The sequence below is a fragment of the Alexandromys fortis genome, unplaced genomic scaffold (assembly GCF_014885135.2).
Source record: "Alexandromys fortis isolate MF-2015 unplaced genomic scaffold, M_Fortis_MF-2015_v1.1 scaffold_67, whole genome shotgun sequence".
NCBI classification, from domain to species: domain Eukaryota; kingdom Metazoa; phylum Chordata; class Mammalia; order Rodentia; family Cricetidae; genus Alexandromys; species Alexandromys fortis.
In genome coordinates this window covers 3066364-3090892 of record NW_026067945.1, presented here as the reverse complement: position 1 = coordinate 3090892, position 24529 = coordinate 3066364, and the positions used below count along the sequence as shown (strand labels likewise).

The 24529-nt window shown below is 37.8% G+C and overlaps 1 protein-coding gene across 5 annotated transcripts in view; it reads left to right on the top strand.

Annotated features, from left to right (window-relative positions):
• The first annotated feature begins 261 nt into the window (after positions 1-261).
• The window catches only part of Mef2a (myocyte enhancer factor 2A), a 120950-nt gene continuing 96682 nt past the window's right edge, over positions 262-24529 (top strand). For 2 of the 5 annotated variants that reach the window (XM_050149110.1, XM_050149109.1), the window contains exons 1-2: positions 265-991; positions 23409-23458. The gene's annotated coding sequence lies outside the window, so the exon portion shown is untranslated. Of the gene's footprint in view, positions 992-23408; positions 23459-24529 lie in introns of all 5 variants that reach the window. The other 3 variants (XM_050149108.1, XM_050149112.1, XM_050149111.1) reach the window with 3 other exon arrangements.

Genomic DNA, 24529 nt, shown 5'->3' with positions numbered 1-24529 from the left:
CAGAGTGGTTCCCGTACTTTAAGGGGATGTGAGGATTAAGTGAGATACAGCTTAGCGCTGAAGCTATACTATTAACAGCTCAGATAGGCAGGTTGCTTCATTTCCCAGGTGTCTTTTGCTTTCCAAGCCCCTGCTGGAAAGGAGTGGCCAGGGCCCAGCGGGGGTGACCCAGTCGCTGTCCAGGCTCGGACACAGGTGTGGCCCTGACCACAGTGAGGGCGTGGCGAGCCGACGTCTGGGCAGGCCCAGCACGCGCGAGGCCAAGGACCTGGCCTCGGCTCGGAGCGTCTGGGTCGTCCCGCGGTGCCCGGACTCAGCTGTGGCCGTGGACCAAGCGCGGGGACCGGTCACGCGCCGCGACACCGGAGCCCGGGGACCCGGGCTGGTCCAGGAGGCGGTGGGGGCGCGACGCCGCCGGCCCGCCACGCCCAGGCTCTCATCAAGTGACCGGTATCCCTTCCAGGAGAACACGGTCCTTCAGAGGGAAGAGCGCTCCAGCCTGCAGCCCCGGCGCCAAGCCGCCGTCATCTCCTTCCTGTGCCGGGTGATCTGTCTCCTCACCCACCCGGAAAAACATAGTCCGCCCCTCATGTCCTTGTGAAACAGCGATAGCTGTTCACACGGCGTGACTCTCTTGACCTGTCTCCTTGTCTCGCCCATGCCAAACCCTTCAGGACCCACCGAGAGGAGAAATCAGCCCTAAAAGGGGACCTCGAGAGAGAGAAGAAAGAGAGGAAGCCGAGAGGAAGGGAGAGGCAAGGCCGGCGGAGGGACACCAAGGCGTCCTCGCAGTGCGCACGCGCGCCGCGAAGAACGAGTTCCGGTCTGGCCGAGGCCTGACTCCTAAAAATAGCCCCGGTGTGGGGATCCGTGCGCGGATGTCCCGGCGAGTCCCGGGCTGAAGGAGGCGGCTCCGGGCGGCGCGGAGTGCTGTGGCGGGCCGGGCCGGGGCTGCGGCTTGTGCGCGCCCGCCGGCTGTAGCGGAGACCCGGTGAGGGGCCGCGGGCTGCGGGGATGTGGCGGCGGCTGGGAAGGGGGTCGGACCGCGCTGAGGTGGGGGGGCTCCGGCAGGGGGGGGGCGACGCGGCCGAGGAGGGGCGCCCGCGGGGCTCCGGGCACCGGGGCGAGGCTGGGCTCGGGGCGGCGGGGCCCTCGGGAAAACGGAGGGGCGCGGCGGCGCGCGGTGGGGGCGGGGTGCCCCGGGGCGGGCCCGGGGGCTGCGGGCGCGGCGGCGGCGGGGGGCCGTGGAGGGGGGGGAGACCGTCGTGGGCCGCCTTCCCGAGCGCGCCACCTCGGGGGGCCCCCGCCGCGTCGCACCGCTCCTCCCTGAAAGTTGACGGAGTTCCCAGGGGGCCGCGGAGCCGCTCGGTCCATTTCTGTGGCTTCGCGAACCGCGGGGTCCTCCAGCGCGCTAGACCTCCGGTGCGGAGCGGGGTGGGGGGTGTCCGGCCCCGTGCTCGCACTTCAAGTTCCCCCACTTCTGCTTCGGGGAAAGGTTGGTTCGCTGGGGCGGAAGGTAGGGGGCTGAACTCCGCCGTGGGGATGTCCGTGGCAGGGTGTGTGTCGGGCTGGCCCGGGCGGCGGCCGGGCTCCCAGCACCTGCGGGTGCGGGGCAAGGTCTCGGGAAGTAGGGGCTGCAGAAGGGACCCGCTCCCTGCCCGCCGCGATCGAGTAGATCTGCCGCGCAGGGGGCGCGTGGTGAGATGAAAACTTTACCTTTGGGTTCTGTATCATCTGTTTTTGGACAGTTGAGGATTAGAGATAGGTGAGCACGCAGACAAGTTTGGGGAAGGTGAGCATTTCTGAATTAGCATTTCCTCCCTCTCCCCGAGAAAGTGTAACTATCAAATTCTTGCTTAGACCTTAAATAGGTTCCTAGCCTCCTGTCATGATCCAGTAGGGAACCGTGTGTAGATTGAATACAACATTGCCTTAACGCTAGTTTACTATGAAATTGGGATCCCAGCAACTGCAATTAGAAGACCCGCTGCGATGTGTTGACAACGGTATACGTATTTTAAAACTAATATGAGGAATAACAGTCTTCAACTTTGTAGCGCGCTGTGTCTCCTTCATGTCTTGTATCATCCATTACTGTGTGACAGTGAGGTTCTCTAAAGCAGTAATTAGGTGTATATTACACAAGAGTACTTTCCCTTTAAGAATCCAGCTGCGTTGTTTTGGCAACTGCTAAGTAGTCTAGTTGTCAGTTTTAAAATCTGTGTTACCTTGACAGTGCTTGAACAGTCTGTGGAAAAGGTAAACAAAGTATTTTTTTCCCCAAACATACAAAAATGACATTTTTTAAAAATGTGGATTTAGAAAATGAGGATGAAGCCACTATTATGCTATTTGTGACACTTGTATATCCACTTTTGTCTTGTTTTTGTATCGTCAGAGCTCTGACTTTATTACTTTGCTTGTAAATGACAACTTTTAGGGAGACGAATTCCCCCAAAGATGATTTAAATGATAGTAAATGCTGTGCTATACAAATGGAGTGTTTACTGGAACATATCTGTATGTTGTATAAGATAGTACAATTACTTTGTGTTGTGAATTTATTGAACTTGAATTACTTTTAATTCTCAGTACACATTGTTGCAGCACACAAGGTTGAGAGTTAAATAATGTTAAAATGGTGGAAACTGGCCATTTTTGTGCTTGCAGACTCTAGATTAATAATTCTTGTTGCAAGAGTGTTGTGAGAAATATGTGTGTACTAAAACTGTCAATGCTAGTGAAGAACAGTGACCTCTCCAAAGACAACCGTACCTACCTACCGCCTTCCATTCGTACTGTTGTTAGACATAAAGTCAGAGTCTTTCATGAAGGTAAACTTGCTCTTTATTCTTCTAATAAGATATTAAATTGAAAAGTTGGAGGGAGATCAAAGGAGGGAAGAGCTGAGGTTTAAAAATGATTGTAACATTAGCATGGGGAATTATGCCTTGAGAGTAATTTAATTCTCTATGTAGTTTTTATGTTTCCGCAGCAGGTATATGTGACAAAGGTCTTTTTTTTTTTTTGTAACTGGAAATGCAATTTTTCTGTATTTTAGTCACTGTAACTTTGGATTTGAAGGTGATGTTTGCTAAGTTAAATCTTAGTACGTGGTGTTCTGATTTAGGAGGGGTCCACAATCAAATCTGTTTTTCTAAAGTAGCATGCTTGTCAGTCTACTTCGAAAACCATCAGTTTTCCTCTTGCATCTTTTAGTCTGGTAAGAAGACGAATTCATTGTAACATATAGTGATGAAATTCATGGATTTTCTGAGGTATTTAAATTTCTAACATTCTGTATTACCATATCATACTTCCCCTTTAAAGATAAACTCATGGTTCATAAGAATGTTACAAAGTATAGTGTAAACTTTTTGTCAGTGAAGGTGGCAAAGAGAATACTGCTTTGTGTATTGAAAATGACCACTGTTGCTTTTTTTTTACAAGATTAAAAATACTCATGAATGTGTTATTCATAAATTGAGAAGTGGATGCCTTCTCCAGTTTAAGTAAAGAAGAGTAAATAGGGAAATTGAATGAATTTCTAAGATAGATAAGCTCATGCAAAGAGCCTTGAAGGAAGGCTCTTTGATTTTTTTTTTTAGTCAGATCTTGATTTTGATGCCAACTTTACTACTGACAAAACTAATGAACTAGCATCAGTAAAGTGGAATTGTGCCACTTGTCCCATGGCATTAGACTTTAAATGAGATGAGTTCATAGCTCACTGCTTGAGCCTTGGTACACAAAAGCATGTTACCTTGTTTTCCTCTCTCCTTCCTTTCTTGTATCTTTTCCTAGGAAGATTGTTTATGTATGTCAGTGTGAGAATACTTAGTGACACAAGGACTTGGTATAGGAGAGTGCTCATGTGTGCATGCTGGAAAAATAGTCCAGTGCCAGTTTACTCTCAGATCATATATAAAATGTTTTCATTGGCTGTTTTACTTTAGAGTTTTCATCTGTGATTGTGACTTGATTCTAGTCTCTACTTCAATTGTTTTAGAATTAGATTTGAATATCTTCAGTGAATTATGTCTTACATTAGTTATGAGAGTATAAGACATGGCCTTTAACATTTGAATTTAGAAGAAAAAATTGTTCACCTATCTGGAATAAATATGCTTGAAATAGCTTTTCATTAGTAAGTAATCTCTGGTTTTTTCATACTTCATTTTGCCTGGTCTGTGAAGCCAAATGACTTCATCTGCGTTAACTTTATCTGTACACCACATGATAAGCACACCCTCTGTCCAGTTTATTATGATTAAATAGCATAAGCTTATTGGTTAATTTGAAAGTCTTATAGCATAGGATCTGTGCTGCTTTAATTTAATGAATACTTTTATATTAATTTTTTACAAACTTTTAGCAATATTTGTTTTACTGGATCTAGCTGATAAATATCACATTTAATTTTAATATTGAATGTCTTAGTAATGACTAAAGGTGAAAGCACATCTAAGTTTCAATCATTAGACTGTGTGTGAGATGGCACATCATATTAATACAGTATTGTATAGTATTAGGTAATTTACTTCCATTGGTTAGAACTTGGTGTAGAAACCAGAGTGCACTTTCTAACATAGGTAAAAATCAGACATTAATCATATTTCTAACAAATATCAAGGCTTATTTTTTCTTATATGACTGAGCATCAAACCCAGGGTATCATTCATGCCCAGCCCTTCAAGGCACATCTTTTAATGACTGTTTTGGATTAATGTTAGTTTTATTTTCTATGCAGAAATAAAGAAATTCACAAAATTTTTATGCTTTGAGAAATGTTTTCAGTAATGGATGGTGACTTTTTGTTTTGTGAGCTGGTCCTTTTCTCCTTGTTGTTCTTGTCACTGGCAGCATTCATATGCAGTATAGCTTGGATTTGTTTGAGCTAGAACTTCTGACTCTTGGAGCAAAGAGCTACTTTCTATTTGACCTGGTAAGATAACTGGTAAACTGAGTTTTTTGGTTTTTTTTTTTTTTTTTTTTTTTAAAGAAGATGCTCTGTCATTGTATAACGCGCTGTATTTGCCTGTCTCACCTTTGGTCCTTACTCTTAGAAGTTTATTTGCTATTTAAGGTTAGAATTGTATTTCTAAAATTCAGACCAATATTCCAGTTCTCTCTTTTTTAAAATTTCTTTTATGTGTGAGTATTTTGCCTGCATATGTGTGTATACCACATGTACCTTGTATCCACAGAGGTTGAAGAGGGTGTCAGATCATTTGGAATTGGTGTTAAGGATGATTCTGGGCCACTATGTAGATATTGGAAACAGGAACAGATCCTTTGCAAGAGCTCTAAGTGCGTTTAATAACTGAGCCATCTTCAGCCCTACATACCAGTTCATTTAAAACCAAAAAACAGAAACAAAAACTTTGAAGGCACATGGAAGATACGTAGAGGGACTGTAAGACAGGGTTAAGAGATAGCCCTCTAAAATCAGACTGTTGAGTGAAAATAACAACTGTACATGTGTTCTTTGAGCCATTAACCTTTGGTTTCTCTGCCTCAGCTTAGACCAGCTGTGCTCTCTTTATTGAAATAGCCCTGTGTTTTCAAGGTGATGATTCCTGCTTTTTAACTTTTGAGATAAGAATTCTTTTTTGAGACGAGCCTTGGGTGGTCTAGAACTTGCTATGTAGCTGAGGATGACCTTCAATTCTGATTCTCCAGCTTCCATCCCTCAAGTGCTTGGAACTCATGACAGGAACCTGGAGGCAGGAACTAAAACAGAAGCCGTGGAGGAGTGCTGCTTACTGGCTTGCTGTTCATGGCTTGTGCAACCTGCTTTCTTACACAGTATTGGACCACCTATTCAGGGGTGTCACCACCTGCAGTGGGCTGGGCCCTCTTATGGTAACCATTAATCAAGCAAATACTTTACAGCTTTGCCCATAGGACAGTCTGATGGAGACGTTTTTCTCAGTTGAGGTTCTTTACAGAGAACAAGCTAGTGTCATATTGACAACCCCCCTCCCCAAATTAACCAGGACACTCACACATGGATTATTTTCTTTAAGACACTTCTGTGTAGCCTGATTTGTTCAGTTTTTGCTATATTTGTGGTCTTTTTTCCCATTATCTGAATATGAGTTCCACAAAGGCAGCGAGATCTTGTCAGTCATTCACAGTACACTGCCTGCACTTGAAGATAAGGAGTATTGGAATGAGTGATTTTATATTTTTGTTCATGTTTTCTCCCATGATTGAAATGTTCCCTTGCTCATAGACTTTCTGAACTACTTACCCTTTAAGTCCTAGTTCAAATGTTATCTTGATAGTCCAAGATTCCAGCTTTACTCTCTCTTGATGAGTTTTTTTTTCTCTGTTCTTGTATGCCTTCCAAAGCTCTAGGTACATAGATTATTTGTAGAATAAATCTCATTTTAGGGTATTGTGATTGATTCCATTCTCCTGCTAGATCAGAGACCAGCTCACCTATGGTCTCTATCTATCGTCCTGTTGATAAGGAGTGAATTCTGAGGAAATGTTGAAGTTGGTTCCTCTAATCAACTGAAATAACTGACATCCCATTTTCTCAATTCAGATTTTTAAAATTTTACTTTCTAGATCATAAACCCTAACATGCACTTTCTGTAAGTAGTTTCATCATCATTATAAAGGGAGGAATCTGAGAGCTCTTGAGGACCATGTATTTCTGTTTTGGAATATATAATCTTACTGCTCCTTATTCAGCCAAATTCTCCCTGCTTCCATTCTCTCCTTTCAGTTTATCCAGCTAATTTTACCTATTATTTCAGAAAGGTTCCAGTTTAACATAGTATTCAAGAAACACACTACTAGTTTACTGTATTGCTAAGGAAAAATTTGAAACTTGTGGCTAACACTAGGAACCTACCCATCATTTGTAATAGTGAAAATTATTCCATATGATAGAGTTGATTTAGAGGTGGGCTTTTGCAAATTGGGTACTACTTTAGTATATGGTCTGTTTTGATACTGAAGACCTTTTTGTTAATGATGCTAGATTTAATTTGATCACATGAATTATGAAAGGGAGCAAAGAAACTAGTAGTTATTTCTTTTCAGATATGACTTATTTTTCCAAAATGTAAAATTTTAGTTTTGACAGAGACTTAAAAAATAATTTTGGAAAAAACTCCAGCTTTGAGAATGTACAAGAGTAATAAAGTGATCTATCATCTAGGCTGGCCAGGTGTCAACATTTGCCACGTTTGCTTTATCATTTCCTTTTTTTGTCACTCTCTGTGTTTACAGAGCAACCACAGATCCTAGAAACATCATTGCTTTATTTACAGTTTGAAGCTCCCTGATTACATCTTCTGGAGAATGCTGGGGATGCATGTTTATTTGATTAAGATCAGAAACACAGCTAAGACCAAACATACAGGTGCCTGTATAATAATGGCTGGAAATGCTGCATGAATGTGTGTGTACATTGTTAACCAGGAAAGCACATAACAAACATGTTCTTAACATACACTGTACTGTGATGCCATAAACCTGCTGTATAGCTTTCCTTTTTCTCTTCTCTTCTCTTCTCTTCTCTTCTCTTCTCTTCTCTTCTCTTCTCTTCTCTTCTCTTCTCCTCTCCTCTCCTCTCCTCTCCTCTCCTCTCCTCTCNCCCTGGAGCAGACAGGGAGGATGTAGACATTTATGCTTTTCAAATCCATCCTTCCCTCCCCTCCCCTCTCCTCTCTCCCTCCCGTCTTCCCTCCCTCCCTTCCTTTTGCTCCCTTTTCCATTATTTTTATGATTGAATTGTTTGAGATTAAGTTACGCAGATTGTGGTTTTTTTCTCCTAAGTACTTCATCTAGTACCTCTTAGTAACTGGAACACATTCTTCCATAATCATTCTTTGGTAGGTGTAAGAAATTTAATGTTGATATTATTATTTGACACAAATCATATTCAAATAGTTTCCAGCTGTGTCAGTAAAAATTTTAATAGCATTTTTCCTCTGATGTTATGTCTTGCATTTAGTTGTTACTGCTTTTGCATTGTTTAAATCTGAAAGTTCTTCCACCATTTTTGGTCTTTCTAAACATTAATAGTTTTAAAGAATGTAGGGCCTTTATTTTGGTAAGGTTGTTGATCATTTAAAATTTCTTTGTTTCCTTCTTCGTAATTACATTCAGGTAATGTCCTTCTGGCACAATTTCATGTTAAGTGATGACATGTGCTTCATCTCATCAGAAGGTAATTGAATGTCAGCCTGATGATGATTGTGCTGTTTACTGTGATTGCTCAGTGAAAGTTTTGCCTGCCAGGGTTTTCTATTATAAAGGGTATCCTTTGTTGTTGTTGAAGCATCTGTTTCAGTGTACCCAAAAATGTTCAGGTAATGGTTTTGGTGTTCCTTGGTGATTTTTGCTTGAGTCAGGTACACACACAGTGATGGCAGATGGGGTTTTTCTCTGACTTCTTTTACGCTCTTTGGTGGGTACTCCATTCTGTTGTGAAAGGATTTTCTTTCTCACCTGTTTCATTGGTATCAATATGAATTCATAGGTTCTTTTTTAATCACATAGGTTATTCTCTATTAATTTTGGCCAGTGGTAACTATTTGGTTTCACTCATTCTTGTTTTGACATGTTCTCATTATTTTTGGATCATTCCTTATTTTATAGAACAATAAGATAGTCTGGACTGATTTTAGGATTTTTCTTGCTGCTATTCTAGAGTTAGTTATAACATAATTTTGTGATTTTTTTTATTAAAAAAGTATTTTGTATGTACGAATGTTTTGCCTGCATGTATATCTTTGTATAACTTTGAGTGCCTGATGCTCACAGAGGCCAGAAGAGGATTTTGGAACCCCTAGAACTGGAATTACAGACAGTTGTGAGCCACTGTGTTGTGAGTACTGGAGATTGAACTATGGCCTCTGGAAGAGCAGCCAGTGCTGAGCCCTCTCCTCAGCTACACCTCCCATCCCTTTAAGTAAATATGAGTATAAAGAAATGGAGAACTGGACAGTAGACAATGTCATCGAAGTTACATTGTTTTAGGGTCCTTTCAACTTGTCAAACTAAGGAAATGTCTAATTTACATTGGTTCCTCAGGGGGTAGATTGTAGTTTGTTTTTCTATTCCCAGAATTTGGGAGAAAAAGTTCCCCCTCTCTACCATCAAATCTAGCGGCCTGTCTACAGGCAGGCCATTGCTATCACTAAAGCTTACTCTCCAGCCCTTTTGAAATGTTAACAGTTTCAAGTAATGCATGACTCTTTGCTCCTGATTCTTCTACTTAATTCTTCAGGGGTTGGTCCTTGTTTTCCAAATTGTATTTTGAGCTTCCTGGGAAGAAGATCCTATTTTGTATGTCTCTATATGCTCAATAAGTGTGTTTTATAATAATTGAACATGGTAGTTAGCCATATGCTTTTAATATATAATCAAAATGATTCAATGTTGTTTCATATGAAAATTAATGCTCATGTTTGTTATGTTTTAATTTTGTAGAATCTGTTCTTTTAAGTGAATTACTAACTCATGTGTTTAGTTTATAACTTTGCTATATCAGAGTAAGTGATAGCCTAATTTTTTGCTTTTAAACAATCTAATTCTTGTGATTAAAATATGTAATTAATGAATATCAATGTGTAATCTTGATATTGTTGCTTTATAATTTTCTTACCAAATTATAAAATGAGATTACATCTAAATCTTTATTAATTTTGTCACATACTATATACCTAATTAACACAATTTTTTTATGGAAGTAAAATTAAGTGCCACAATGTATGGTGCAAAGAATATTTGCTCTTGAGTTAAGAATAGAGTTAGAATTATTTTGCTAATCATTCTGTTACTTTGATAATTTTACTTTAGTTTTCTGTACCTTATTTATTTGTTTCATTGAAGTGCTGGGGAATATATGTGAGCAAGGCTTGGCTTTTATAGTTAGCTGAGAATGTTGGAGATAACATGTGTTTGTATTCCGCTTTGGCTGGTTGCTTGGTTTTGATGTGTTGAAGGCATACAGTGTGAAATATTTTGGAAACACATAGAAGGAACAATTAAGCCAGTTTCAAAAGCCAAGAATATTTAGCTCCAAGGAATTGATATCTGAATTCAAGCCTAATTGATAGCTCTTCAACACAGCTCCTGCACCCAAGGCTCAGGGAACATCTAGGAAGAGTAGGCAGAAAGTTTGTAAGAGCCAGAGAACCAGGAAGTCTGCTGCATGTCTCCAAGACATGACAGGGAAGCTATACCCATGATACCTTAACAACATGGCTACCTAAATAAGATCCAAAGAAGTACAAAACCAATAGACATACTTAACATGGAAGGGAGAAATTTCACAGGGCCTCACCCATTATGAATCTTTTAAATAAAGATATACCATCCTTCAAGAAAAACAAAACAAAAAATGTGAATGGGACTTAGACTCATAAAGAGGGAGAATAGAGTTGGCTAGATGTGTGTGAAGGATAACAATTCAGTTTGCTTTAAAGAAACTTGAGAGCACCATAGACTCAGTAGTGCTCCTTGCAGCACCAAGCTACTTCAAGAGGATGATGGACATTGAAGAGGCTCCTTATGGAGTTGGTTAGTCATTTGGGCAGGAGACTGCTCTTGCCTGGACTGCTTGATGAACTGGATATGTGGCACCCGCAGGGAAATGACTGCTGAACTTGCCTAAAGGTCAGACTATCCTTTCGGGTTCCTGCTTCATGAAAGAGTCTGCTAGACATTCTGCAGGACACAGAAGAAAGTGACTGATAGATTGCCAATATAGGTGGAACTAACTGTCTTTGAAATTTTCTGCTCCATGGACTATGGGCCTGTGGGCTGAAGATTTAATGCCCCAGTGGTACAGAAGAACCTTGGGTGACTGTCCAGGCAGCGATATGTCTCTGTCAATTCTAGAGTTTTGGAAGTTGTCTTAACAATGGACTTATTGTTTACTTAGCTAATATTATATCCTTCTGGAGACTTTGATGGAGTTGAAGAATAGATAGATAGTTATAGTTTTGCTTAGATATGATAAAAGATTTAGTAGATATAAATGTTGTAACTGTAATTCTTGCTTGATAACTGTTTTGTTATATGTAATCTTACTATGTTAAAGTTAAAACTTTCCTTTTTGTTTGAACAGAAAGGGGAAATGGTGTGGGAGGTCCTTTTGTCTTTGTGTGGATTTTATTAATTAAGAAAATAGAGAACTGTTTTGAGCCTATGGGAGGGAAGAACAGAACTAGGTGGTGAAAGCTAGGCTGTATGCTGGGAAAAAGATGGGCGGAGTCAGAGAGATGCCATGGAGACGCTGCTGGAGATAGATGTGCTGAAACTTTGCTGGTAGGCCATGGCCTCGTGGTGATAAAAAGATGAATAGAAGTGGGTTAAATTAATATGTGAGAGTTAGCCAATAAGAAGCTAGAGCTAATGGGCCAAGCAGTGATTTAATTAATACAGTTTTCTGTGTGGTTATTTTGGTCTAAGCTAGCCAGGCAGCCGGGAACCAATAAGCTCCCTTCTTCCAACAACTGAGTAGGAAGTGGAAAAGAGGGCATGCACCTAATAGTAGTGGAAGATAAGGTTAAGTAAGGACCAGGTTATGAAAAATCTTTCAGCTTTGTTAAGGTATTTGTACTTTATCCAAGGAATTAGAAACATCTTAAGCCCAGGAAGAAATTAGTCAAAGAAACAGTGCTTATGGGATGGGTCTAGCTAGAGCTCCATCCGAGTAGAGTACGTGTAAAGCCCTGGGTTTGATTCCCAGCATGGGGCGTGGGGGTGACATGATGTGGTTGCACTGTGGAGACTTGTTTCAACATTTGGAATGGTTGAGTTTGATGGCCAGAGAGAATGATTAGGAGGTTTAACCTGGAAAAGTAACTTGGATAACAGTAGTAGGGAAAGGATTGAAGAAATAAATGTATTTGAAATATAGAAATAGGACTAAAGGAATCAGTGATGTGGTGTATAGTTGGGCAATTGTGGAAGGAATGGACTGTTAACTTGTAGAGGAAGTACAGAGGGAAGAGATTTCAGATATGCCCTAGCAGATATAGTCAGAGAGCATAGTGTGTAACTTTACTACTAGAGGTGCAATAGATCTTGGTAATGACAGGGCTTAGGAATTCTGCCCTCTAATGGGTGTTGAAAGAGGAATGGAAACAAAGATACTAAGTGGTTAGGGAAGTGAAAGGACTTACCTATTAGGGGAGAAAATTCTGAGGATGTGTCTGCCCTAAGGCGGGAGACCCTGTCTTAATAATTTCAAGATATTCAGTGTTTGGCTTTGGAAAATAGAAGTGAAAAATTTCAGATGCTGTATTTTCAGCTTTGCCTTCTAAAGTGAAAACAAAACACCCTTTCCAATAAAGACATTTCCCCCCAAACAAAGCAGGAGATTATTTAATGCTCCAGACATTAAAAATGACTACCCAGTAGTAACTAAATTGCTTCAGCTATTAAAACTGATGTTAAGTAGTAGCTAAAAATTGTGAAACATCACATTTACAAATGATTGGGGTAAATGTTTTATATATTTACACGTGTATAATTTATGCACAATAGTAAAAAAGAGACCATGACTTTGAGAGGAGAGGGACATACAGGGAAAGGGTTAAAGGGAGGGGAAATGAGAGATGTTGAAGGGAGAAAAGAGAAGTGGGGGAAATGATGTAATTATATTTTAATTAAAATTTTAAAATGAGGTGAATAATGTAATGGATCAGTGGACATCTTAGTATTGTCCTAATCATTATTTATAGTCTGTATTTTTAACTTGGACTTTTAAAATGACATATATAACATATATATTACCAGGTAGTACATGGCATAGAACTCTGCAATACTCATTTATGTTCCACAAAAGTCATTCTGTGTGTATATATTTTATTCTTTTTAGTACAACATATTGGATGTTAATTGGAACAAAGTGATGGTGTGCTGTGCCATTGATACATCGTTTTGAATTATCATGGGAATTATCTTAATTTACTTAGTCTTTGTATAAATTGGACCAATGTATGTATTTTTTTAAAAGTTCTTCACAGCAATAAACAACTTTGATTGACTGTGAAATATAGTTAGGGGGGATAAAACATGAAAAAAATAGTGTAGAATGCTTGTGTAAAAGAAGTTCTGAAGCTTCCTTTAATGTTGGACGTCTTCTAAAACCATAGTTTATAGTGTAACTATTGAAACCAGGAACACAGTCATGATATGGTACCATTAAACTATTAAATTTTATCAATTTGTCTATTAAGAACTCTTTTCTGTTCTAGGATCCTTGCGTCTCTTTAGTCTCAAGTCTCTTATCTTCAGTCTTTCCTTGTCCTTAAAGATGCTCTTAAGGAGTTCTGTCATTATTTTGTATATCGCCTTGCTGTGTAGATTTCACTGATGCTTCCCTCATGTTTGGGATTTGGCATTTTTTGCAGTAGTCACTGAAGTAACAGTATTCCATTAGGAGGTATGTTTTGAGTCCGGATTATATAATGTCAGTGTCCTTTTACTGATATTATCTGTTGACTTAATTAGGATGGGGTTTGGTGTCTTCTCTGTGAGGTCATGTTTTCTCTTTATAATTGATATATTGAAGATATATCAGGAAGATATATTGAGGCTCTGCTAATTTCCAGTGTCTCTTCACACTCTCATCCATTCATTTTTTTCATCTATCACTGAGAATATTTACCTATTGCTGATTTTGTAGTTTCTTTCTACCATAATTATTTATTCATTGATAACTGATGAAGAATGTTCCTTTTCATTCACTTACATTTGATTCATTATTATCAGTTCATACTCAAAGATGCCCATGTTATTTTATAGATGTTAATCTGGTGTTGTAGATCATGTTGCTCAGATTGTTCTAGTTTGACCACTGAAAAGCTTCTCCCTTTCTCCTGTGTCCTTCTGACATAACATGTTCTTTCTGAACACTCTCTTACAAGAAACTCCAGGTTGTCTAGCTCTCCATTTCAACCCTAGAATCATTTTTAGAGATCCTTGGCTTCCTGTTTTGGAGGATGGTATTTAGAAACCCACACCTGGATACTGATGTGTTCATTGCTGCAGTGAGATTTACTTATTTTCTTCGTCCCTCCTCCCTTCCTTCTTCTCTCCCTTCTTTCTTCAGTAGATGGTGCTAAAACTATATATACTGACTCACATGTACACACACAGTTTTGTAACACAGCCCATGTGTTCCTATTAGAGAACCATATAGGTTCATAGATCAGTGAGGTTAGGGAAACAAACTCAGAAACTTTGCCAGTGACACAGGAAAAGAAAGGGTAAATAATGTAATTTCAGCCATGTTCAGTTAAGTAATACATAAGTGCGTAAATGTGGCACCTTACAGTGGAAACCATTTGCTCATGTGAATGACTGTCTCAAGTATTCTGGCTTGTGAGTTATTATGAAGCGGTAGGAGAATTACAGAAATCAAGTGAAACAACACTAGATATGGATGCATGCGTCTAATAAGATGTGTGGTGAGCTGTTTTTACTGTTGAGTCAATTCGCCCTTTTATATCTTGCTATTTGTGCTGCATTTCGGAACTGATTTGTATTTCTTCCTTACTTTCAGCTATGAATTTAACTATCTCCTTGATTTCTCCATGTATTTTATATATTTTGTTTTTAATTTTAGATTTCTAATTCATAGTGACTTTCATATCCTCTAATGCTTGTTTGCATTATCTCAGTCCTGTTTAGAATATTGGTCCAATCACTTTTACCTTCTCTGAGGTGATTGTTTTGGGTTGAGAAAGTATTTCCTTTTTGATATATATTTCCTGATTTTTCTGAATTTTATTTTTAAATTTTTCATGTTTTGAGGGACTGTACTGTGTTCATAAGGTGATAATTTCCTCTGCTGATAGTGTGGAACTATTTTGCTGCTTTCAGCAATTATTTTTTATTTTTGTGTGTTTTAATAGCTGGAAAGGGTTGTATGATCCCAATTTTATGATTCTCTCTTGTCTTGTACAGCCATGATTTTTCCCATTTTTTCTTTTTCTTTATTATACAATTTCCTATGATCCTTTTTTTTTTTTTAATCTTCATTTTTGGCCTTGTTCCTCTGGGAGTTGTGTACTTGAGAGTATCCTTTTATATGGCACCTAGATTCTTACATGACTCCTGTTTCTTCATAACTCCAGGGTTTTAGAATTTCTTCCTTTTGTGTTCTTTTCTGCCTGGACACTATTCCAGTATTTTCAGATTTAGAATGGCTTTTGTGTTTTTGATGTTCTTTTAGAATGGCCCTCAGGCCCCTTTACTAGTCTCTTTCCTATAAAGCCTTGTGTTAGTCCAGTGTGTGACAGCTCCAGAGATCAAGTGCAGGGTTTTGAATATACCGCCTTCACTCACAGCTATTCCACAGTAACAACATTCTATGCCAAGTTATGGTGTATGGTTTTCCTTTCCATTAAAAAACTAAATGGAATATTTTAGAGTAAGTTATACTATCACTATTGCACTCTGAAATCTCTTATTTTAGGTAGGGAATCCATTGACTTATACTGTCAATTGCTATAAACGTTTTAGTTAGGAAGCGACTTTGGCACTGATGAGCCAGTGAGAGGCTCTAGAATGTTTTGGAGGAGAAATAAACAAATCAAAATTGAATATTCATGCCTTATTCTCACAGTATGTGTATGCTAGCTCTGGATTATTGTGAGATTATTATTATAGATTAGATTATTGTTAGAATCATAATGCTTTTTTTTTTTTTCAGGAAAAAACAAGGTTGTTAACTTAAAGGCTTATGTCCATAGTATAAATTGAAAATGCCTTGCTTTTACAAATATGTGAGTTATAGGGCCTACTATATTCAGCCAAGGGTTTCCTGTGTTATTTTTTTATTCTTATAGCAATCTAGTCTGTGGCATTTTCTGAAAAGGTAACTTCTGATGTTAAATTCTTAAAAATCAAGCTATACTGCTCCTTGCATATCCTTAATGACTAATAATATTTAATATTTATTATTTACTTACTGACTATCCACGTTTTTGGTGAAATGAATCTTGTGCCTATTTTAAATTGGTTTCTTTGTATTTTTATGTAAGAAATCTTTGTATTTTCATGATAGTTTGTGCTTGACACATACCTATAATCCTATGCTCTGAATGGATTGCCAATTGAAGGCCAGTTTGGGATACATAGTGAGACCCTGTTTCATAATAAGCACATACCTATGAACACCTGATTTTGGCAAAGAACCAAAAAATATAACATGGAAAAAAGAAAACATATTTAATAAATGGTGCTGGCAAAACTGGGTATCAACATGTAGAAGAATGAAAATAGACCCATATCTATCACCATGCACAAAACTCAAGTCCAGATGGATCAAAGACCTCAACATAAAACCAACCACACTGAACCTCATAAAAGAGAAAGTGGAATGAACACTTGAACACATTGGCACAGGAGATCGCTTCCTAAATATAACCCCAGTTGCACAGACACTGAGAGAATCAATTAATAAATGGGACCTCCTGAAACTGAAAAGCTTCTGTAAAGCAAAGGACACGGTCAATAAGACAAAGTGGCAGCCTACAGAATGGGAAAAGATCTTCACCAACCCCACATCGGACAGCAAACTATCTCCAAAATACACAAGAAACTCAATAAATTGGTCATCAAAAGAACAAATAATCCAATAAAAAAATGGAGTACAGACCTAAACAGAGACCTCTCAACAGAGGGATCTAAAATGGCTGAAAGGAACTTAAGGAAATGCTCAAGATCCATAGTCATCAGAGAAAGGCAAATCAAAACAATTCTGAGATTCCATTTTACATCTGTAAGAATGGCCAAGATCAAAAACACTGATGACAACTTATGCTGGTGGAAATGCAAACTGGTACAGCCGCTTTGGATATCCATGTGGCAATTTCTCAGAAAATTAGGAAACAACCTTCCTGAAGACCCAGCAATACCACTTTTGGGTATATACTCAAAGGATGCTCAATCATACCACAAGGATGTGTGCTCAACTATGTTCATAACAGCATTGTTTGTCATAGCCAGAACTTGGAAACAACCTAATTGCCCCACAACCAAAGAATGGATAATGAAAATGCAGTACACAATGGAGTACTACACAGCCATAAAAAATAACATCTTGAAATTTGTAGGCAAATGGATGGAGCTAGAAAACATCATTTGTGTGAGGTAACCAAGACCAAGAAAGACAATTATCATACGTACTCACTCATAGGTGGTTTTTATTTATTTATTTAGAATAAAGGGTTTTTATTTTTTATATTATTTATTTATTTATTTATTTATTTTTGGTGTTTGGAGACAAGGTGTCTCTCTGTAGCTTTGGAGCATAAGTGGTTTTTAAACATAAAGCAAAGAAAACCAGCCTACAAATCACAGTCCCAGAGAACCTAGATAACAATGAGGACCCTAAGATACATGGATCTAATCTACGAGGGATGTAAAAAAAGACAAGATCTCCTGAGTAAATTGGGAGCATGGGGACCATGGGAGAGGGTTGGAGGGGAGGGCAGAGGTAGGGAGGGGAGCAGAGAAAAATATAGAGCTCAACAAAATCAAATAAAAAATAGGCAAAAAGAATTTTTTAAAAAAGAACCTTTACCTATACATACACACACATATACACACACATCAATAATTATTACTATATAGCTTCTTTTCCTTCTGTCTCTCTGCTTCATTTTTCTATGGAGGATATTTATGCTGATCTTCACCATATTAAGGATCGATTTCCTATAAGAGAGATTTTATAAGACTAGCATTAAAATGGTTAGATGTTTAAAGTTTTCATGAATGAATTTACTGGGCCTGTTTGAACCTGGAATTTTCTCTGAGGTGAAAGCCTTTTGATTATGATTTCAATTTTTATTAAACCTGAGATTATTAATATAGTTTGTTTGATGTCTGCTGTGAAAATCTATATGTTTCAAGAAATTTTCTCTACTTCTTTTAAATTATCAAATTTATTGATACCAATAATTGTTCCTAATATACTTTTCATGTTTGAAGAATTTGTAGCAATATGCTTTTTCAAAAAAAAATTCTAATAGTAGTTTGTCTCTTTTTTTCTTACTAATTAGTCTAGATAGGAGTTTTCAAAGAACCAGTCACCTTTTTACTCTGATCTGTATTTGTCTTCGTGTAGCCAGTGGTTTCAACATACCATTCCTTTACTTCTGATTTAAGTTTAATACCTTGTTTTTCTTAGCATATGGTGAGAACTCTGAATACTAATGGCAAACCTTTTTTTCTTTTCTAACATTAGCACTCAGGAGTTACAAATTTCCATGTGTCTTTTGCTTTACTTTGTAATCTGATAGTTTAGTTATCTGTTTTAATTTTTTTTAGGATTCTTTGACTTATATACTTATAAATATTTGGAAAATTCCAAGTGACTTTTTATTATTAATTTAATTTAATTTTTTTTGTGTGTTCAGAAAACATTTTCTGTAGGAGCTCAGTCCTTCCAAATTTACAGTTGTAGGTATGTTTGTGTTGATTGTATCAGGAAACATATGTACTTGAATACTTCCTTTTTTAAAACATGATTGTAGGGTTCAATTAATCTTAAGTTGGATGATAACATTATTCATGGGTTAGATGTCTTTACTAAGTTTTCTAACTACTAATGTACTGTTGTTAAGAATTTTGAATCTTGAAGTATAATTGATTTATCTACGTCTTGTTTGATTCTGTAATGCAAGCTACAGAGAAATCCTGTCTTGAAAAACCAAAAAAAAAAAAAAAAAAAAAAAAAAAGAAAAGAAAAAGAAAAAAGCTGATACTAATATAAAGTAATATAAAATGTCCTTTTATTCCTGGTAACAGTACATCTACTGAAATCTTCTCGAGTGGAAACCACGTGGATGACCTAATTAAATTCTTTTCTGATAATCTATCTCATACACTGCAGGCTCAATCCTATTTAAGCCCCAGTTTAGATGCTTGCTCCAAGTTCCAGATTGTGTTTTTATTTCTGAACAACTCCCTAAAAGCATGGGTTATCAAAGCATCATCACAGGTTTGATTTATTGCTGGAGCAGCCCACAGACCTCAGGGGTACTTTTGTTGTTGTTGTTGACCTGTTGTACATGTGAATATTTTTTATATGAAAAGCTTTGGCTCAAGTATTTCTGATTTTAGACTTTTGAAACTTTCATAATACTTGTATGAATGTAAGTCAATATCTTAGGGAAGGAGATGCGGTTTGAACATAGAAGTCAGTGATGTTTGATACATACCTTACATAGCTGGAAGGTAATTTTATGTGCAATATTTTGAGTATACCAGTGTTATTACTTTAGCCTCTTATGTGAAGACTAGGTTTAGGATTTTTGCTTCTGGAGTCATGTCAGTGCTCAAAATACTTGTGGTTTTGAATATTTGAATTGAGTGCTAGTCTGTGATGGGTATTATGAAGAATACTGCAGAGAATGAATACAGATAAACTGCCAGAGAGAGATGATGCAGAGGGCACGGTATGTGGATAGGTATAGGGAACTCTCTGGTCCTGCTATCCTCCAGACCCCTAGTGTAACTATTTCCATCATGCTGCCCTTTGGGGGTTTTTGAGGGAAGCACGATTAATAAAAACTCAGACACAGATATTGGGGTCCAACCTGAAGATCAGAAAAGCAAACCAGCCAGTCACTGGCTTTTGCTTCTACCTCAGTCTGAAATGGTGATCCTGCCTCCAAGAATCTCAGAATGAGACTGAGCCTGAGAGTTGTCTCCTCCCTCTTTGTCATCTCTTGTTCTGGGATTAAGGGCATGTACCACTACTTCCTGGTTTCTATGGCAAGCTACTGTGGCTACTGGGATTAAAAGGGTGTGTCGTGGTTGCCTTGTCTATAAGGCTGGCCAATATGGTTGTTTTACTTTTCTGATCTTCGGGCAAGCTTTATTAAAATACAGATGAAATACTACTACACTTAGGTATGATTTATTGCATTTTTAGCTGATGGTGACCAACTCATCCTTTAGCCTTTTGCTATTCAGTCATTGATAAGATGGGAGAAAATTAAGTTGGAGTATATTTTAAGATTATTTTAATCATGATTTGGACTTATTTGGGGGACCTTTAAGCTATCTTAGGACTCCTCCCTTCCCCCCAGTGACCAGCCATCTCATTATCATAAAAAGATAATTATCACTCTAGCTTAGTGGTTCTCAACCTTCCTAATGCTGTGGCCCTTTAATTCAGTTCCTCATGTTGTGACCCCCAACCATAAAATTATTATATCATGGTGTCATTCCTTTTCATGTTATTAGCCTATGTTGTCTTGTATAACTTAAAAGTTCTCACTTGCTTATTCAGCTAAGGCATTAACTATGATGTGGTTAGCAGATAGAGACTGCATTTTCATTTCCTTGCTGCCCAGACTTGAGTAATCACACAGAAACTATTAATTACAACACTGTTTGGCCAATGGTTCAGGCGTATTTCTAACCAGCTCTTACATTTTAAATTAACCCATTTCTATTAGTCTGTGTATTGCCACATGGCTGTGTCCTTACATCATTTTCTACATGTCTTGTTTCCTCAGTGGCTGTCTGTCTGTCTTCTCCCTGACTTCGCCTACTCTCTCTATCTATCTCTGCTTGGATTTCCTGCCAGGCTTTACTCTGCTAAGCCATTGGCTTAAACAGCTTTATTTATCAACCAATAAAAGCAACACATATACATGACATACCACATCAGTGGTTTTACATAGCAGTTGGAATTGTCCCTGTATGTTCACCTGGCTTCACCACTTTACTAGTTGTATGACAGTTGCTGGGGGCCACCTGGTCGTTCCTGGCTACTTAGCCCCAAAATAATCACACAGAAACTGTATTCGTTAAATCACTGCTTGGCCCATTAGCTCTAGCTTCTTATTGGCTAATTCTTATATTAATTTAACCCATTTCTATTAATCTGTATATTGCCACATGGCAGTGGCTTACCAGCAAAGATTCAGCATGTCTGTCTCTGGCGGCTCAGTGGCGTCTCACTCTTGGCCTTCCTTCTCCCAGCATTCAGTCCCGTCCTCCCCGCCACCTAAGTTCTACCTTATCCAGGCCAAGATAGTTTCTTTATTCATTTTTGGTAATCACAGCACACAGAGGGGACTCCCACATCAGTATGACTTTAGAAGTTGGGTTTTTTCAAGACAGGGTTTCTCTGTAGCTTTGAAGCCTGTTCTGAAACTAGCTCTTGTAGACCAGGTTGGCCTTGAGCTCACAGAGATCCACCTGCCTCTGCCTCCCAAGTGCTGGGATTAAAGCCATGTGCCACCACTTCCCAGCTAGAAGTTGCTTCTTTATTATTTCATTTCCTCTTGAGGATAAAAAATAGGACAGTGATGAATTTTTGGACTTTTATCTGTTAATATATAACTGTTTCTTCGTAACACTTACGGCGTTGTAGTGTTGTATTAGGCCTTCCCAGAACATCTTCTCTGTAATTTCAGTTCCCTCCCTGTTAATCATTTTCTTAACAGTGGTTTTCTGTTAACCTGCCACATTTATTTCTTATCTGTGTTAAGTTCTTTCTCACTAGGATTTAAGGTGAGAAAGGTGAGAATATATCCTTAGAACTTAGAAAATGTGTGGAATATATTATAATCTCAGTAAGTAAATTCTGAATGTTTTGAATTATGTGCCAGATATTGACTAGTTGCTGAAGACATAAAAATGAGTTTTGTACATAGATCTTTTAAAATGCCTATCAGTAGTCAGGTGGTGTTGCACGCCTTTAATCCCAGCATTCAGAAGGCAGAGAGGCAGGTGGATCTCTGTGAGGCCAGCCTAGTCTACAACAGAGAGTTCCAGGACAGCCAGAAGACTGTTACACAGAGAATCCTTGCTTGAAAAACCAAAACCAAAACCAAACCAAACCAAACCAAAAAAACAAAAAGCATATCAGTATAACAGTATAATAAGTTTATGCTTGCAAAACTATGATATTTTTACTCATTTGAAGTGATGATAATTGTGATAGTTTTCTTTCCTGGGGATGGCCTGGCTGATGGTATCATTGATCTGAACATTTATTAGGTAAATGGATACTAGAGGGAACTAGGGCTAGCAATTACAGAAAGTTCAGGCTGTCTTATTCTCGGCTAGATGAGGCAGTGAGTTTGGGGGTCGGTTAGATATTTTAGTGTGTTTCATTATAGATCATTATAAAAAATATGAAAACTTGGTTCTCAATGTTATCTTCTGAAATTATTTGAGAAGATAATCAAAACATGATGAAGAACAGTTTATCTATAAATTTGAGGAGCAAAGGTTTATGGACATATGAAGTATATTTTCCATTTAATCAGTTACCTACCTTGAAAGACATTGGTAAACCTTTATTTCCCCTATGACACACAGAACAGATACTAATTTATTTATTTTCTGTATTTTAATAAAATTAGGTTAAAAGCCCAAAGTATCATTTTAAAGCAAGCTTCTTTCTACCTTTGCCTAGGAAAAGAGATTTCTTTGTGTGTCTTTTAATCCCTGAGTGTTTAATATTTAATTTGCTAATATAAAAAGATTATTTGGCAGTTTGTGTGATTCATTTAAAGGATGTGCCCAATAGAAACAAAAATTATGACCTCACAACAAATAAAATGCCTGGGTTAGATTCTTAAAATTTGATTTCTGCAGAAACATGATGCATTTCATTATTTAAAGTAGACAGACTTGGGAATCATTTGAATTACCTAAGCATACACTTTCTGTGTCATTGTGTTAACACCACTATATGATTTAACTGTTTTTTCCTTTTACCCAAATGACTTGTTACTATCTCTAGGCAAGGTCAAGACCACAGTGTTCGTTATGTATGTGATACATTGTGTGGTTTTTTAATTGAGCTAAATTGTTGAAAATGGTATTTTCTATTCATTTTTGTCCGTATGTATTCATTATCTTATTTTTTAAAATTACTTCAGAAGCTAGCCAGTGAAAGTATAGGTATACATCATATATTGGAGCACAGATACATGTTAGTATGATGCAAATCATTGCCTCTCATGCATTTTCTTTTTAAAAACGAAATATAGCATTTGAATTCTTTTAAACTAGTTTATTATTTTTTATTGCAGTTAATGAGTTCAGTAGGCTGTATACACAATGCAGTTACTATTGGGGTGCCAGATGATATAGAGAATAGGAAGATAGGGCTAGGAGTTAAGTTTTGAATCACATACGACAATTATTAATGAGCATTTAAGCTATTTTTCCTGAAAAAAAAATGGGTGTGACATTAGACACACTTTACTGGCTGGCATTTTATTTAAGTAAAACAAATGCCCTCTGGCAGTTGTTTTGCATCATCAGTAAGTATTTAGGGAGTTAACTACCAAGACTGGTATCGAGTATTTTATAATAATAAAACATGTTTGATTTTCTAAGAGTCAAGAATAATAACCCAGTTTCTTTTTCCTTTTTTCTTCCTTAAGGAATTGCATCTTGTGGAAAAGGAACAAAGAATTTTCTGCAAGGATCAAATGTAAGAGCTTTTGATGTCTAATAAGATAATTTTCCTTGTACCATATTATAAAATGTAACCATAGTGAAATGTTTACTAAAAATCAAGCTATTTTTGTAACCTTGGATGGCAGTAATTTTAGAGTTTACCTTGCGGGATTATCTTAAATCTATTATGGAAATTTGTAAGGTCTCATTGGAATGTGTAATATTAAACATATATTGTCAAGTTTTCTTAAATTTTATCTGGCCTTCCTAAGGTTACCTTAAACTTTTTATCTAATGTACTTCATGTAAAATGTTAATTAATATATTAATTTTCATTTGAAAATACTAGTCTTCAGTTCTGTGGTAATAAATAGGAAAAAACAAGGTTAGAGTACATGAAATAAATAACCTAAGAAAATTTTTCAAGTAAAAAAAAAAGGAAGTCTAGCCATGCCTCAGAAGAAGTGAAGATCAGAGAGAAAAATAGAACACATTTTAGGGGATGTTTAGAGGATGGAGTGTTTTGTGTGGCTTTGAAGTTGTTGCCTTCATGAGCCCATGTTTACAGTTATTGATTAAGCTATTTTGATTGCATTGTTCTAGGCTAGTGCTTAGAATAATATAGTAAGATGTGGTCCTTAGATGTTCTCATGAGTAAAACCTCGCTTGAATTTCACTTTTTATTTAAGGTAGGAGAAACATAAATTATGTTAATACTAGATTATTTAATAATAAGTAATTTTGAAACATTTAATCAGGGATTGAACTAATGTGGATCAGGGTAGTCACATTAGTTAAGTTTTGGGGGAAGGTTTGTTAAAGTGGGGCTTTTTTTTTTTTTTTGCTTTGCTTTTGTTACTGTTTTTTTTTTCTTTGTCATTTCGAGGGCACTTTTGCTGCTAGGCATAGTAGCACACCTTAATTCTACCACTAGAGAAACTGAGGCAAGAGAATCAGAAGATCCTTGACAGTATTGTCTACATAATGAGACCCCCATCTTAATGAGTATACTTTGATGTTTAACAAAAGGTTTATTTTTTTGAATACTTAAATGTCAGAAAGAATTGGTTTTTATGTTACAGGCATATCAGTTTCTTATGGTTAT